We start from the raw sequence: 16,381 nt of genomic DNA, 5'->3' as shown, positions 1-16,381 counted from the left end.
TTTCTCCCCATTAAGTATTTTGACTGGACTTCCTCTGACTGGTGAAGGAACATCTGTGTCTACCTCAGACAAGAATAACACACAGGGATATTTCCCAGTTACCTCCCACTCTGTTCAAGTCTCATCATTGTGACAAGGATCTTGGTCTACCAAATTGAATATCTTCACAAGAAGTTTCAGGGGGTAGCCATGTTAGTCTGTATCCACAAAAATAACAAGGAGTCCCGTGGCACCTTAAAGACTAACAGATTTATTTGGGCATAAGCTTTTTGGACATGCATCTGAAGAAGTGGGTTTTTTTACCCACAAAAGCTTATGTCCAAATAAATCTGTTAGTTTTTAAGGTGCCACCGGACACCTTGTTTTTTTCACAAGAAGTGTTTCCCCTCAGCCCCTTACCGCCTGATTATACCGGTAGTTTTTCTTCCTTGATTCAGGGGCTATTTATTTATTTATTTTACAGGCGCATCTAGAGACACCAGCTGAGATCTGGCCCCATTGTGCTGCGTGCTGTGAATACACATAACCAGCTCGGAACAGCTAGCAATCTACATAGACAAATACAAATACAGGTGTAGAGAGGTGAGCTGATTTGCTTAAGGATGCATAGTAGGTCAGTACCATGGGCGGTGGGTGACCTGCTGGCTCAGGGAGGCTAGCCCCCTCCCCTCCCTTTGGCTGCAAGCCTCTCCCCCCGGCTCGCCAGGCTGGGTGACATCCGGCCCCCGGCCCCAGAGTGCCAGAGAAGCAGCACACAGCCCCCCCAGTCCCCAAGCACCAGGCGGGCAGCACACGGCCCCCCAAGCGCTGGGTGGGCAGTGCACAGCCTCTACCCCTAGCGCAGAGTGGGCAGCCCCAGCGTCCAGGGGCCCCTCAGCATTTGGAGGCCCCAGCAACCCCAAGTCCCAGCCACAGGCCAGCCACGGCCTCCCTAACCTGGCCCCAGCCCCAGCACGCTTCCCTGAAGATGAGTGACCAGCCTGCCTGGGCTGGGGCCAAAAGGGAAGGGCATTAGGGCAAGCAGGAGGGGGCCTTCCGGGCAGAGCGTGGGCCGGGCCACACCAGGCTCTTTGGGGAGGCACGGCCTTCACCTACCTATGCTATGTGCCGCCCATGGTCAGTACCAGCTCTTGGAGGAGAACCCAGGCATCCTGAGTCCCACTCTAGTGCCCTGTACATCAGACCACACATGAGCGATTCCTCCCTGCAGTATAAGGGCTGGTTTACACAGTGTTTTTGTATTACTTTAACTTTGTCACTTTACAAATCAGTATAGTTAAAACTATAACCCCCTCTAGAGAATGCAGTTATACCAGTGTACAAGTGCTTATACCCTTATAGCTTATTCTTCTTCAAGTGCTTGCACATGTCCAACAGATACCACTAAGGGAAACATCTCCGACAGCTGTGCTCAGGGCGCTCGCACACCTAAATCAGAATGGACACGTGCAACACATCTCAAAGAACATGTTACAAAAGTAGGTAACCGTTTGTTCCTGAACATTTATGGGAATAATCTATGCTACTGTAGGCACCTTTACAGCGACATAACTGCATCCACACTAAGGAGGGGGTTGTAGTACTTTAATTAGGTCAGTTTCTAAACAGATACAGATAAAGCTGTCTATTAACAAGTCCTAAGACTGGCTGATGCCTTACAGCTCAGGCTGAGAATTTAAAATGAAGTAATCGCCAGCCATGGCTTTTCCAATTAGATTGATCAAACGTGTCCTGTTTATAATGCCTTCAGCCTTTTACTTTCCTCGAGAAGATGGTCAAGAATATAGTTAGGGGGAAAAAAACAAACAACTTAATGGATATATAACAACAACCCCTGTGCTGCCCAGGGAGGAGAAATGTCCCCATTTATTTTGAATACATGTGGAAGGCCATCAGACATCCTATCATTGGCCGGCATCCTACCCCATCATCTGTCTGCCACAGTGAGTGGATAACCCAGGCTTTGGTTCCATGGGCTTGTTTCTGTGTATTTCCATCTGGTGCAAGGAATGTGCCATGGAGAGTAGCTGAGGGACAGCTGAGTTTGGGTATTGGAGAGGCAGCATTTACCATGAATGGGGGTGTATAAATACGTTACTGTTTACGACCTATCCGTAGGGCGAACAACATGTGATGCACGATTTGAGCTGAACGCATGGGTACCAATGTAGGCAGCCCTCGGAGGCTTACACATGTGAGCATCAGGTCTTATTTGTGAGGCAATCCAGCAGGGCATTGCCCAGTTTGCTGTTTGTACTGAGCTTCTGGGCCTGTTGTCAAGCAGAAGTGCCAGCCACCACTTATGCAGCTCTGTTGAGGAGTAACAGAAAAACAGCAAAGAGTGCAAAGAGACTTTATTCTTGGCAATATTCTTGAAACAGGAGTGAGTCCTAATTTAATATATCCAGCTTCACTACAGACTCTGTGAGAGGTCCCTGCAGAACAGGATTTAACAATCTTGACTCTATCTCCCATCTGCATGCTGCTTCCTAAGCATAAAGTGGCCTTCTTATCCCAGTTGCTAATCTAGTTAATCTGTTCACAGCCCAGACCCTCTTTAACCCTCACTTCTACCAGACATTCATGAAACAGAAAAATGTCACTCAAAATTATTTGTTCCTCTGGGCTCCTCAGTGAGTCTTGTCTTCTTATTTCCATTGGGTCACATTCGGACACTTAGCCTGCTCCTCTGTGCAGACCGACACATACCATAAGTAGAACTGGTTGAAAACTAAAAACTAGTTTTACAACAAAAGTTTCAAATTTCAACAATGATTTAATTTGAAAGGATTCAGAATAGACAAATTATTCACATATTTGAAATTTTGCAGGGATTTCTTTTAATCAAACTTTTTTCCACATTTTTTTATCAAAATGGTGTTTGGCATTTTTTCAGGACCTGAGCCCAGTTTTTATTAAACAATCAAACAAACAAACTCCCCAATAACCAGTTGAAGAATATTTTTGAATAAAATATACAAACATTTTCACACAAAATGAAAATTTTGGCAATGTTAACAATTTATCATGAAAAAAAATCCTTTTTTGAAAAAAAGGGGAACGCAACACATAATTAGACTGTGGAACTCACTGCCACAATATCCCATTGAGGCCAAGAACTTAACAGGATTCAAAAAGACTGGATAATTATATGAATATCAAGAATATCCAGTTATAATAATTCATGATAACACAGATTTTGGAAGGTGTATTAAGCCTCCTGCTTCAGGACTTAAGACAATATCTATTAAAGAGCTGAAGAACCTGAGTGGAGGACAGGTTATCTCACAGCTGCCTTCTGATGCATCTGCTGTTGACTGCCATCAGAGACCAGCAACTGGACAGGTTATGTGAGTGATCCAGTCTGGGAGCTCCTATGGAATTTCCCCCTTAGATTATAACCACTTTGCAGCAGGGATGGCCTTCGTTCTCTGTCTCGTACAGTGCCAAGCACGTTACCAGCATTTAACTAATAATTAATTAAGAAAGCACTGATTGTGCTTGGTGCCACCCTCATTTGTTTACCAAGATCTAGTGGGCCAAGCTTCCCAAGAGAATTGCTGGCACAAAGGGGCTGTTACATGAGTGATTTCCCAGCCTGTGCAGATTTCTCAGCCCTTTGGGAACAGCTGGGCCCAAGGCCTCAAGCATTCAGTTGAACAGTGCCTCAGGAGAGATCAGCGTCTTGTTTCACCAAGCCCATCTGCCTGCAGCATACCCACATTCAGCTCCGACTCCTCAGACAAGCTGCTGTCACTACCAGCAGAGCTGACTGGAGATGTTTTGAAAAATCAGACTACTATGTGTAAACATGATGAGAGGATATGGGAGATAGCCATCTCGCCACCAGGCACGTACGGTGCAGGCCTATGCACGAAGGCCCCAATTCTGCAAACACTCATGCATGTGCTTGACTTTAATGGGTCTCCTCAGCTGGGTACAGTTAAGCGCGTGCAAAAGTGTTGGCACACTTGGGGCCCACACTTGTGTTTAAATGTAGGGGGACAGTTGAAGTTGGAAGCTCAAAATATGATACCCGCCCTCTTTAAATAAATGTATCAGAGCCCATTTTTCCTTAGTTCCTTTTAATCAGGGATTGCGCAGATCACCATATTAGACAGCTGTCCAGAACATTTTTGTGAGGGGTGTTTTGTATGACCGGTAGGTCTATTCATTTTGTTTAAGCATCAGTAGTAGCCCAGTTCTCATGAGCAACCTTATACCAATGAATTACCATGGGCTTATGGCAGAGACAAACATTCCGTGAAAGGCTGGAACTCTCATTCATTCACTATAGACGTGTGATGGTCCATGAGGCAGGGGTTAACAAAACAACCACTTGACAATGATTTGGGAATAGGTGAATTATGACCACAGCCTATCCTGCTGACAAGTACTGCCTCACCATCTCCATGTGCTCCCTCTCTTTGGTGCATTTGCTTGTCATCTCTTGTCTGATATTAGATTGCAAGCGTGTCAGAGCAGGGACTGTTTTTTTGTTCTGTGTTTGTACAGCGCCCAGCACCAGGAGGCCTTGATGCACGGTTGAGGCATGTAGGTACTGCCAGAACAGAAATAATAATAATCATTAACAATAGAAAAATAATTCACTGCCTCATTCACTGTGGATTTGGAGGGATTGCAGGCTATGAATATGGGCCGCACATTGAACGATGAGGATAAAAATAAATCATGAACGGCTATCTCATCCAACTTGTGCACTGAGAGTGAAATTTAGCCCTGTTCAGAGAATAAGAATAAGGCTCATGCACCTCTGAAACTTAAATCATCAAAAAATAAGGCTTCCAGAGGACTTAAGTAGGGCCCAGACCTTTTGTCGATTCTCTCCATGGGGTTGAATTTCACCCGTAATGAGACAGGAATCCTTCAGGAAAAAATAGCTTGTGATCATGTTAAGGACTGTGTCATAATGCACAATGGGGAGGCGTTAAGGTTGTTTTTTCTGACTTTGTGGGCTTGACTTTGCAAGTTTATGATTCTTTTACTGTAGTTCTTTGGTATAGATTTTTGTATGGAGTATATATTTTAATTTCAGAATACAAAGTGGTTTAAACAGAAAGCCCTGGCATTTGGTTGACTGTTCCCTGTCCACCATTCCAGTAGTGAAGGCAGGAGGTTCTGTAGTTCATTATTTTATTATGCAGATACTAATGTTGTTATTAATGTTGGGTTTTAGTGAGATCAGACCTGGGTTCTGATGTGATGGACACCATGGTACACGTCTACGTACATAGATATGCTGTCACATAGTGTCATCTGAGGTGAGCAATGGTTTCCATTTAACTCATATTAGAAATTTTTTCCTACTATCTGGGCATATTAGGCACATAAATATCTTTGAAAATCTGGGCCATAGTGATGCATCATTTGACCTGATTGTTTCCAGCCAATTATGCACCAGGGTATTTCTTTTGAATGTAACAATAACACTTCTGTTTTAAAAATTGCCATAAACACCTACAGTCATGATTAAAAAAGCATATAGGTATAACAATAGCACGGCAGTGGTTTGGCTTCCTACTGTGGGTCAGCCCCATATTTCTTTTTATAAGGGTATGTATCTCACCAGGGCGTTGTGAGGGTTAATTAATTAGTGTTTATCAAATGTCCTGAGCTCCTTCAGATGATAGGTGCAATGGTTTATGAATAATGGTGATAATTATTACTTTATTTACTTGTGTTGCAGAAGGGCAATAGATTAGTATTTCCACAAATGTGGCAAAATGTAAAACTTCATCGGAGTAGCCCCGAACCCAAGATCAGCCATTGGTAAAACTGTGCTATGTAACTATGAGCGAACTCTTGATGTTAGGTGTTCTGTCTTGAGCTCATTGTACTATGGATGAATATAGTTTATTATCCCTTGTAATATGTTCCTATGCAAGATGTGCACACAAACCCAGCAGATGGTGTATCCTCTCAGCTCCAGTTGCCATTCGTCAACACGTTATAACTGTATGAGTTCTGTCAGCACCAACATAAGGAAATGGGAGATTCTTTGATTGACCATTTATTATGACTGAGTTATAGGTTTAACAGATGGCTCCATTTTGTTGGCAGGGAACATTTCATGTTTGTTTAATTAGCTGCAAGTCATATTGAAAACTATAGCATGTTACATGCGGATACATAAGCGTGTCTGTGAGATGGATCTTTCATGCGGGATGTATAGGGAGTTGTTGGAAAGTGCATTTCATACAACAGAGTTCCTGACTGGATTTCGTATCCTCAAATATAAACCTCCTGAAAAATGGAGGCTAGTGCATTCATTGGTTGACTAGAAGTCCAAACTAATGGCGAAGATAGACATGGAGAAAGCACTGTGCTAGGTTCAATTCCCAGTTCAGCCACAGACTACGTGTTTTTGCGTAAGTCACTTAACTTATCTGTGCCTCACTTTTTCTAGCTCCTTCCCTGCCACGCGGAGGGGAGGATAGTGACTCCTGCTGCTTAGGTTTCCTGTTTGAAAAGCACTGTAAGACCCTGAGATGGAAGAGGCCGTTGAGGTGCCCATGGTATTACGACGATGAAGCACAAGCAGCGCATGGAGTCCATGTTTCATATTTTTCCGCTGTGCTCCCTTGGGAGACAAATAATTAAAACTTTCGTGTATTTGTACAGAGTTCTTGTCAGATTTCCACTTCTGCATTTGAAATATTTGTTGAATTCTTTAATGTACATGCAGTGCAGTGCTCAGGCTCCTTCTGCTTGGGTTTATTTATTTTGTCCAGCAGCCAAGTACTAGGTACACTAAAATCTGTGGAGTAAAATCAATATCCTGAAAGCCAAATCTTGCCCTCTGTTACACCCCTGCAGCCCCACTGTACTCAGTGCTGAGTTAAGCCCTCTATCCCTATTGATTCAATAGTGTTGCAGTGGCATAACTGAGAGCAGAAGTTGACTTAGAGAGTTTGGAACATAAACATCAGAATCAGAACTACTTTCCCCAGTGTTCGTGCCCCAAACACCTACCGGGTAAACTGTTATTGATTCTGTACTGAGTAGAATCAATGCACCGCATTGTCAGGAGGCAGTGCTGATCTAGTGACTTGGGGTTAGAGCTGAGAATCAAGCAACCTGGATTCTGTTCCTGGTTCACTGTGTGATCCTGGGCAAGCTGCTTCACCTCCTGCCTCAGTTTCCCCCATCTGCAATACAAGGCAAAGAAATTGTGCATGTCTGTAAAGTGCTCTGAGAGCTTTACATGAAAATGCTATGTAAGGGCAAAGCATTATTATCATGGGTTGTTCCGCTTTCTAACACTCCAGAATGGCTCCAGGGAAAAGCAATTGGCCACTATGGCAAACCCTGGTCTCCTCATCTTCTTTGCAGGACTCCTTTTGGGAGACTAGGTGCTTGTGTTCCACAGAACAGGATGCAGAGGAATTCTTCCCATCACCGGGGTCATTAGAGAGACAAGGTGGGTGAGGTGATATCTTTTACTGGACCAACTTCTGTTGGTGAGAGAAACAAGCTTTCGAGCTTACACAGAGCTCTTCTGCAGGATAGAAGATACTACCTCCCCCACCTGGTCTCCCTAATATCCTGGGACCAACACAGCTACAACAATACTGCATGCATCAGTGTCATTGGCATTTGCGCATGCTCCTCTCCCAGGCTCGGTCATTTGCAGACAGACAGACAGACAGACGGCAGGCTGGGATGGAGATGTGGTTGCAGTAAGACGGTGGGCGTGAATGTATTAACCCTGAACTGAGAATGACAAAAGCTAGATCTATACTAGAGACTTTTGCCGGTATAGCTATGTCCGTTGGGGGTGATGTTTTATGACATTTTTATACTGGCAAAAGGCTTACTGTCAACTCAGCTCTCCTGGCAATGCTTTTGCCAATATAGCTTATTTTGTTCAGGGAACCGCTATAAGCTGCGTCTACACGAGGTATAGACTGGTATTGTCACACCGCCTCGCTACACTGCCAAAGCTTTTCTAGTGTAGACTAGGCCTCAAACACCAGGGAGATAAATAGTCCTTATGAGTTAATGCCATCAACCCTTCTAATACAGCTGCTGGGATGGCACAATGTCCCCAGACCCCTCCATGGGCTCTGCGTGTACTACACTGGTCTACACTGCAGAGTTAGGTCAATGTAAGTCACCTTGTGTCAACCTATATCTGCACTCCAGTTTGTCTCTTGCTGAAGTGCTCCATTACAGCAGTGCATTAAGACCATCTCCTGAATGGTGCTGAGCCATGATCCACATACTGTGATGGATGCAGTGCGAGTGTAGACACTGTGTGACCTATGTTAACTCTAACAGTCCTCCAGCATCTGTCCCACAATGCCCCACACTGTCCACTCTGGTCACAATTGTGAACTCCGTTGCCCAGGGGTCACAGAGACCAGCAGCCACCCCCACTCCTTTAAAACCACCCCATTTTGTATGCTTCTTCCTGATTGCCCAGCCTGGTGACCTCAGTTAGGAGTTCTCCCTTGTTGTGTGCAACTGCCCAGCCTACCATAGTGGCTACACACTGCAGAGGAATCATAGAATCTCAGGGTTGGAAGGGACCTCAGGAGGGCATCTAGTCCAACCCCCTGCTCAAAGCAGGGCCAATCCCCAATTTTTGTCCCGTATCCCTAAATGGCCCCCTCAAGGATTGAACTCACAACCCTGGGTTTAGCAGGCCAAAGCTCAAACCACTGAGCTGTCCCTGGGAGCTGCTGCTTGGAGTAGACAGGAGGTATTGGATCTCCAGGGCTGTGGGGCGACGAGGCGGTGCAGGCACAACTGCGGAGTTGTCAGAAGCATGCACACCTTAGGGTTGCCAGGTGTCCAGTTTTTGACCGGAAAGGTTTGACCTGGTAGAAAAGGGATGCTGGCAGCTCAGGTCAGCACTGTTGACTGGGCTGTTAAAAGTCCGGCTGGCGTGGGCCTGGCAGGCTCCCTACCCAGCTCCGCGCAGCTCCCGGGAAGTTGCTGGGTGTAGGGGCAGCCATGGGGGCTCTGCGTGCTGCCCCTGCCCTAAGCACTGGCTCCACAGCGTCCATTGGCCCGGAACCGTGGCCAATAGGAGCTGCGGGGGCAGCATGCAGAGCCCCGTGGCCGCCCCTCCCTCTAGGAGCTGGAGGGACATGCCAACAACTTCCCAGGAGCCGCCTGAAGTAAGTGCCACCCAGAGCCCGCACCCCCCATCCCCGCCTACACCCCAACCCCCTGCCTCAGCCCTCCCACACTCCAAACCCTTCTGCCCCAGTCCAGAGACCCCTCTTACACCCCAAGCCCCTCATCCCTGACCCCACTCCAGAGCCTACACCCCCAGCTTGAGCCCTCACTCCCTCCCACACCCAAACCCCCTGCCCCAGACCGGAACCCCCTCCCACACCCTGAACCCCTCATTTCTGGTCCCACCCCACAGCCCACACCCCACAGCCGGAGCTCTCACTCCATCCCACACCCACACCCACACCCCCTGAGCCAGCCCAGTGAAAATGAGCGAGTGAGTGAGGGTTTGGGAGAGCGAGCGAGGAAGGGAGGAGGAATGGAGTGAGCAGGGACAGGGCCTCAGAGAGGGGGCGGGGCCTTGGGAAGGGACAGGGCAGGGGGCGGGGCAAGAGTGTTCAGTTTTCTGTGATTAGAAAGTTGGCAACTATGAGCAGATTGCACAGGATGCAGGAGAACGGATGCCACAAGGACCAACAGCAGACCCATGTGAAAGCCAAGGAACCGCAGCAGGTGTACGAGAAGGCCAGGGAAGCCAACAATTGACCCGGTGCTGAGCCACAGACCTGCCGCTTTCACCATGAGCTGCATATCATACTTAGCGGGGACCCCACCACCCCTCTGCAGGCCACTGTGAATACCAAGGATCCTGAGACATAGACCCCTGCCATGAAGGGTAAGGAGGAGGAAGTGAACGGGGGCAAGTGACAGGGGAGCCAGCTATGCCGTGAGCCAAGTCCTGTTCAGGACACCACTGCAATCCCATCAGTCCTAGCGGCTGAGCACGGATGGGCCCGATGCTGGAGCAGGAGCCTCGGCTAAGTGTGTGAAATCATTTTCCATTACAATGTTTAAATGTACAGATGGCACCTGACCCCAACTTAGCAGAACCCAGCTATCAATTTTATTCGTGCTAGAAGAGGTCCTGGTACCGCAATGAGAGGTAGCACTGTTCTCTGCTTTTCATTCCCCTCTAGAGTTAGGTGGGCCAGGGTGTGTTGGGGTGTCGGGGAGGTGATGCAGAGCAATTTGTTTATGTGCACAGGGATGTCCCTTGAATCCTCCTGAGAGATCTCGATGAAACATTCAGGTACTCTGCAATCCTCTCCTGAAGGTTTCTAAGGATGTCAGCCTGTCATTGGGTCCACTCGCTGCATATGGCACCTCCTCCTGGCGGCTCTGGGGATTAGGTCTTGCCAGGTGCTGCCCTCCTCTGGTGGTGTCTCTTCCCGTCATCTCTTTCACCCTTCGGTTCCTCTCACTCCCAGAGCTGCAGCTTCCTGTTCGTGGCTTGGCCTTCCCCTTCCAGGAAAATCAAAGTCCTTCCAGACTAGCTCTCTGGCTGGTGTCTCCAATGCCCTGTGCCACTACCCAGTGGGTGGTAAGGGAATGCAGGCCTGCCCTTTAGACTGGGTTCCAGCCCAGGGACCCTGTGACAGGCAGCCAAGCTAGCTGCTGTTTCCCTGGGCTTCTTTCTACTTCTCTGGCTTCCCCTTCTTTCTCGGTTTGCCAGCCTAAGGTCCCTCCTCTCGGGGAGTGGTTACAGATACTTCCTTATAGTCCTCGCTGCTCACAGCTCCTGGGCTTTATACAGGCCCATCCTGCTCCTGCCCAGCTGAGCCCATTTTCCCCACTTCTGAGCTGGGTTGCTCCCTGTCTCTCTCTTTAGGTGCAGCCTGGGCAGTTAATCGGCCTGCCTAGCCACTTTACCCCCTCCAGGCTTTGTGTGGGGTGGCACTCCATCACACAGCTTCCTTTCTTTCTCTGCAGTAGGACACTTTCCCATCCCAGGCACCATTGCAGTAAACAAGCTAGCGGCATCCAAGCCCAGCCAGCTTCTAAATGCCAGCAACCACTGAGCTCTCTGTGCCTTTGTCACACTCAGGAATGAGATATCAGCTGAATCACCACCGCCTGTGGAAAACTGCCATTGCCCTGTACTCATACCCATGGAAATAGTGGATGAAATTTTACTGTTTTGTGCAGCCGCACGATTCCCTTCTAATTTTCCTGGCCCCTCGCTCCTGGTGGGCCATACTCCCCATAGCTAAGACTGCAGAGTGGTGCTGTGCAGAGGTGCTCTGAAGCGTCTTGTTTAAAACTCTAGGGAAACAAGGGAAGGGAGTTCTGAAACCTAACTTTTGCTTGCCATTGTGACAGCAAATACAATGACACCTCTGTGTGTATTATCTGTAGCTGCTGCCGTTGTAGCCTTGAGGGGCGGCTATAACCACTGGGATGTTTTTTCACTGAGGTCCAATCTCCTGAGTAATCAACGCCAGTGTCCCTTCATTCTGCCAAAAGCCCATTTAGCTGTCATTCTGCACCTGCTGAGCCAGTAGTTGACTCTTTCCTTGGTGCTGTCGAGGTGGCTGGTGTACAGTTTCATGAGGCCGGGGAGCAAGGGGTAGACTGGGTCCTCCAGGATCACTATGGGTATTTCAACATTGCCAATGGTAATTCAGCGGTCAGGAAAGAAAGTTCCTGCTTGTAGCTTTCTGAACAGTCCAGTGCTCTTAAAGATGGGAACATGCAGTGTAATTGTAGCCATGTTGACCCTAGGATATTAGAGAATCACGGTGGGTGACGTAATCTCTTTTATTGGACTAACTTTGGTTTGTGAAAAGAACAGGAGGACTCGTGGCACCTTAGAGACTAACCAATTTATTTGAGCAGAAGCTTTCGTGAGCTACAGCTCACTTCATCGGATGCACAAGCTTTCAAGCCACACAGAGCTCTTCTTCAGGTCTGGGAAAGATACTCTGAGCACCGCAGCTAAATGCAAGGTGGGAACAGATTGTTTAGCATAAGTAGTTAGCACATAGAATATGCTAAACAATCTGTTCCCATCTTGCATTTAGCTGTGACGCTTGGTGTTCCTTTCCCACACCTGCAGAAGAGCTCTGTGTGAGCTCGAAAGCTCGTCTCTCTCACCAACAGAAGTCAGTCCAATAAATGCTGTTACCTCACCCACCTCATTTCTCTAAAGATGCGAGTGTCACGCACTTCCCCTAACCAGCCAACGTTGATTTTGGTGGAGTGTCCCCAGTAATCCAATGCTTGCGTAACCATAGAAAAGTTGTCCTTTCAGTTGCTGTACTCTGTGACAAGGGTGGCCTGGTGCCAAAATAGGGTGTAATAGAGTCCTCAGTGGGTTAGGGGGCCGAGTGGTTAGCACACGTAGTGCCACTTCCCAGTGGGTAGGTCTTGCGGTCCAGGCCCTCTTTTAATCAGAGGAGGGCAAGAGGCTTGGGTCCCTCTGGTCACAGGGCAGTGGTAGGGGAGCCCGGGCCTACCCGCTCCACCAGGCTCTGACCCAGGGCCCTAGGAGGGTCAACAGTGCCTGGGCCCCGAAGTTGCCCTGTGAGTTACCCTCCCTGGGTCACTTCTTCCTGCTGCTTTCCTCTCCCAGCTTCCAGTTCAACATAAAGAGAAAAAGAAAGGGGAATCAAACTGCCTGCCCCAACCGGGCTCAGCAGAGTCATATCCCCTTGGGGAGGCTTTTCTGGAGCCCTTGTCAGCAAACTTCAGGGTCGATATGTCCTCCTCCCCACTTCTGAGCTGGGTTGCTCCCTTTTCAACCCTTCCTCCAATTGGAGCATGCTCTGCAGGGCTGGCAGGGTGGAGCTACCTGGGCCCAGTACTGTCCTTTAATCCTTTCTGGCCCCGTGTGGGGTTTGTACACCCCATCACACAGGGATATTCATGCCATCTATCACCCCCACCAAAGTCTGGGAACCCCACTGCTGCAAATCTATCCACCATGCCCTGCACAGTACTGAGAGTCACAGTCCTCCATAGCAGGAATAGATTAATGGCCCTGCACTCTTGCATGACAACAGCCCCCACAGTGGACTTTCTAGCTCCGAAGTCATTTCCTACTGACCAGTAGCATCCAATGTTGCAAGCTTCCACAGTGCGATTGCCACTCACTTCTCTGCCGCTAGGACAGCTCTGATTTTGGTGTTGCTGTGCTGGAGGGGTGGGGTGAGCTAAGCGCACAGATCAAGGAAAGTGGCCTTTTGCACTGAAAATTTCTGCATCCTCCCAAACCTGCATTATGATGAGATCCCACCAGTCAGGGCTTGGTTCTCAAGCCCAGAAGCAGCACCCCACCATCTGCAGCTGCTCCATGAACACCACCTTGACTTGGTTTTTGCTGTAGCCCACAGCAATCTGTCCTCCATGAAATCATCATATCTCCTGCTGCTGCATTTCTTCTTGTGGCTCTTCAAATACCGTTGTATCGTGTGTCCTGTGTTTGCAATGCTTACCACAATAGGGCAGAGCTGTGCAGGGTCCAGCCTTCCGTCAGAGATGGCAGACAGCAAAATGTGCCACACAGGTGTGTGGGATTTTTAAAAAAAGCTCAAAAATTATGGGATATGGATGGCATTATGGGAGGGAGAAAGTTGCATGATGATAGCTTGATCACTGGCTCCTACTCGCGCCTGCATTACTCATTTCTGCCCCACTGTGCAATGCCAGAATTTCCCAGGAGGCATTGTGCTGGATGATGGTGAGTTGCACACTGCGATACCTACCCATGGTGCACTGTAGTGGGCATCGACACAAGCACTCCTGCTGAGGACTGTCAGCGCCGACAGAAGGAGTCAAGTATGCACATGCATGAGCAATATGCTAACTGCAGCGGCTTTACGCAGACATTACTTGCATTAACAAAAGTTTGTAGTGGAGACATGGTCATAGGCCCAGATCCCTACAGCTGTTTAGGCTCCTAACTTCCACTGGTTTCAATGGAAGTTAGGAGCCAAAATACCTATGTGTATCTGGGTCTAAGGGCCAGCCAGCCCCACCCTTTGGGTCAACTGTGCCTTGCGCCCACTATCCTGTGGAATCAGGCCATGGCCCGTAATGTGCTGCCTCACCTGTTAAAAATGGGCCAGATGGAAGCTGTGGGTGTCACCCATTAAGTGCGTCCCTTCCTCTCTGAAGGCCACCATTTCAGCAGTGGTCCTGAACCCCCCTTTGATGTAGCCTACTTCTTCCTGGCCCCACTCATTTCTACTGCTCCTCTCCCTGGCCCACCTTCCAGATCCCCTCATTGTCCAGATGCCTATTCCCCCTGCCCCCTGGGAACCTACTGACTTCTAGCTCCCTATGGCCTTCCCTCCAGCTCCTTCTATGTCCAGTGGCCTCTCAAACATCCTTCCTCATCTGTCTCTCCTCTCCATTTGCAGTTGCCACGCTGTCTCAGCTGTCAGCTTCATTTTCCACTTGATCTAACCTCTCTCCCACCACTTCCCACCTCCTCCACCTTCCAACTGCAGCTTTGCACAATTACACCCACTCCTTTGGCTCACAGGCTGTTCCTTCACCACCCACCATTGCCCACCACCCCATCTGTGGCCCAGTTGTCATTCCAGAGCCCCTCTCTGTGTGGCATGATAAGAAAACACAAGCCATGGGGGATAGTAAAAGATCCCCTCTGTATACGATGCTATGATATATGGGACCAAGCCTTGGGTTGTCCTACATCAAACCCCTTATTTGATCTTCCCAGTAGCCATCATTTTTTCTAATGGCTCCAAACTTCTTCACCTCCTGGACCTGCCTGGTACTCCAGAAAGCCCAACATCATCAGGGGCCAAGGGCACAGAGCATGTGGGGATTTGTGCTGCCGTGCTTCTGGAAAGGGAATACATTAGCCAGACAGTTCCCAGTATATCTGCTTTGTAAATCTTGCCCAGAAACTGATATGTGAAGGTAGAGAGCGGAGACCAGAAGCTCACACCAAATGCATGAGCTTCCCTGTTTAGGGGTGCCTGGTTATTACCAATATAGATCAGGTGGGCCTGCATTATTCCCGCCCAGTGTGTAGGACTTGGGAACAATCTGTTGTCTTACCAATCAGTGGTGTGTTTACTACTGCTGTCCACTAGATGGTGTTTTCCTCTAACAGCATTCAGGGAGTTGATTTGGAGATTATATTTTGGCGTTTTTTTAGAATACCGTTAATTTTGCGTGTGAATTTGCTGCTCATCAAAGGTGCTGGACCGACACTGGTGGAGATGGAAGTCCTCCATTTATCCACAGAACAGCTACCGGCATACCAATTCAAATTCCCCCACCAGCCTGTGCCTGATGGGGGAACCGGTGCTAGGGACCAGACTCAGCCCAAGTCCACACTAGAAACTTTCGGCAGGAAAGCAATGTCAGCTAGGGATGGGAGCTTTGTGACATTTCTATGCTGCCAAAAGCCCTAGTATCGACACAGCTGGCATAAAAGTGCTTTTCACTTGCCAAACCAGAGTAAGCTCTACAAGGACAAGCACTTCTTTGCTGGTATAAGATGCACCTATGCTAGAAAGGTTTTGTTGTTATAGGTATAATGACAACATTTGTAAGTGGAGGCTAAGGCTAAATGTAGTCTCCTTGCCTTATAGGAAAATCCTACGGCATTTAAGTTTTTTTATAGGGTTGGGTTTTTGTTTGGCTCATCCTGTAGAATTTAACAGAAAATTAAATCCCTGAGGAAGAATTTTGTAGAATGGTTAGAAAGTCCAATGGGAAGAATGACATTCCCTACAAAATGACTATTCCACTTCTGATTTTGACTTTTGGCCCTTTTAAATTCAGAATGGTTCCCATTCATTCCTCAGTCTTTCTGCTGGGTCAGCCAGCCCGGTTTGCAACAAGTGTCAATTTGTTTTTTGTTTTTTTGATGCAGACACTCGTGCGTGAGGGAAAAGGCTGAAATCACTGAACTCAATGTACCTAGGCTATCAAATGGCCTTCATCTGGAGGCAACTGTTGGTCATTATTGTTACAAGCTGGATTCAAACTAACCCCTACAGATAAAGGCGGCAGAACCAATTACCACTGCTGTAAACTACCCCATCCTCTTGGCTTTGCCCACTACTTTATTTTATGTCATTATCATAACGCCAGCTAGGGAAAATTTGCACAATCCTTTCACAATGTTGATTTTCATTTAAAATGTAGTGGAGTCAGTTTTACAATTGGTATCGATGAAATATGCACCAGTCACAAACACTCTGCTGATATTTTGACACCTAAATCACAGCCAAGTGAGACTGAAATTGCTTACATAGTTGTGATTTCTGCCTGCTTGGCTGAATTCAGGTGACATGTTACAATGTGTGTACAGCTAGTCTCTGTGAAAATATGCTCATTTGATGGTCACGTCTTGTCT

General features: G+C 47.8%; 1 long non-coding RNA gene across 2 annotated transcripts; it reads left to right on the top strand.

The window, feature by feature from the left end:
• The first annotated feature begins 466 nt into the window (after positions 1 to 466).
• On the top strand, positions 467 to 6,614 carry LOC144267087 (uncharacterized). 2 transcript variants are annotated; one of them, XR_013346538.1, is made up of 4 exons: positions 467 to 582; positions 1,342 to 1,478; positions 5,198 to 5,282; positions 6,428 to 6,614. It is a non-coding gene; the product is annotated as an uncharacterized LOC144267087 (long non-coding RNA). The 2 variants fall into 2 exon arrangements; XR_013346539.1 differs by having other exon boundaries at positions 485 to 582; positions 1,378 to 1,478.
• Positions 6,615 to 16,381: the final 9,767 nt, after the last annotated feature.

This window comes from Eretmochelys imbricata, chromosome 6 (assembly GCF_965152235.1).
Source record: "Eretmochelys imbricata isolate rEreImb1 chromosome 6, rEreImb1.hap1, whole genome shotgun sequence".
In the NCBI taxonomy this organism is placed as follows: domain Eukaryota; kingdom Metazoa; phylum Chordata; order Testudines; family Cheloniidae; genus Eretmochelys; species Eretmochelys imbricata.
Note: the sequence above shows the minus strand (reverse complement) of the source record. Positions and strands in the feature narration are given on the sequence as shown.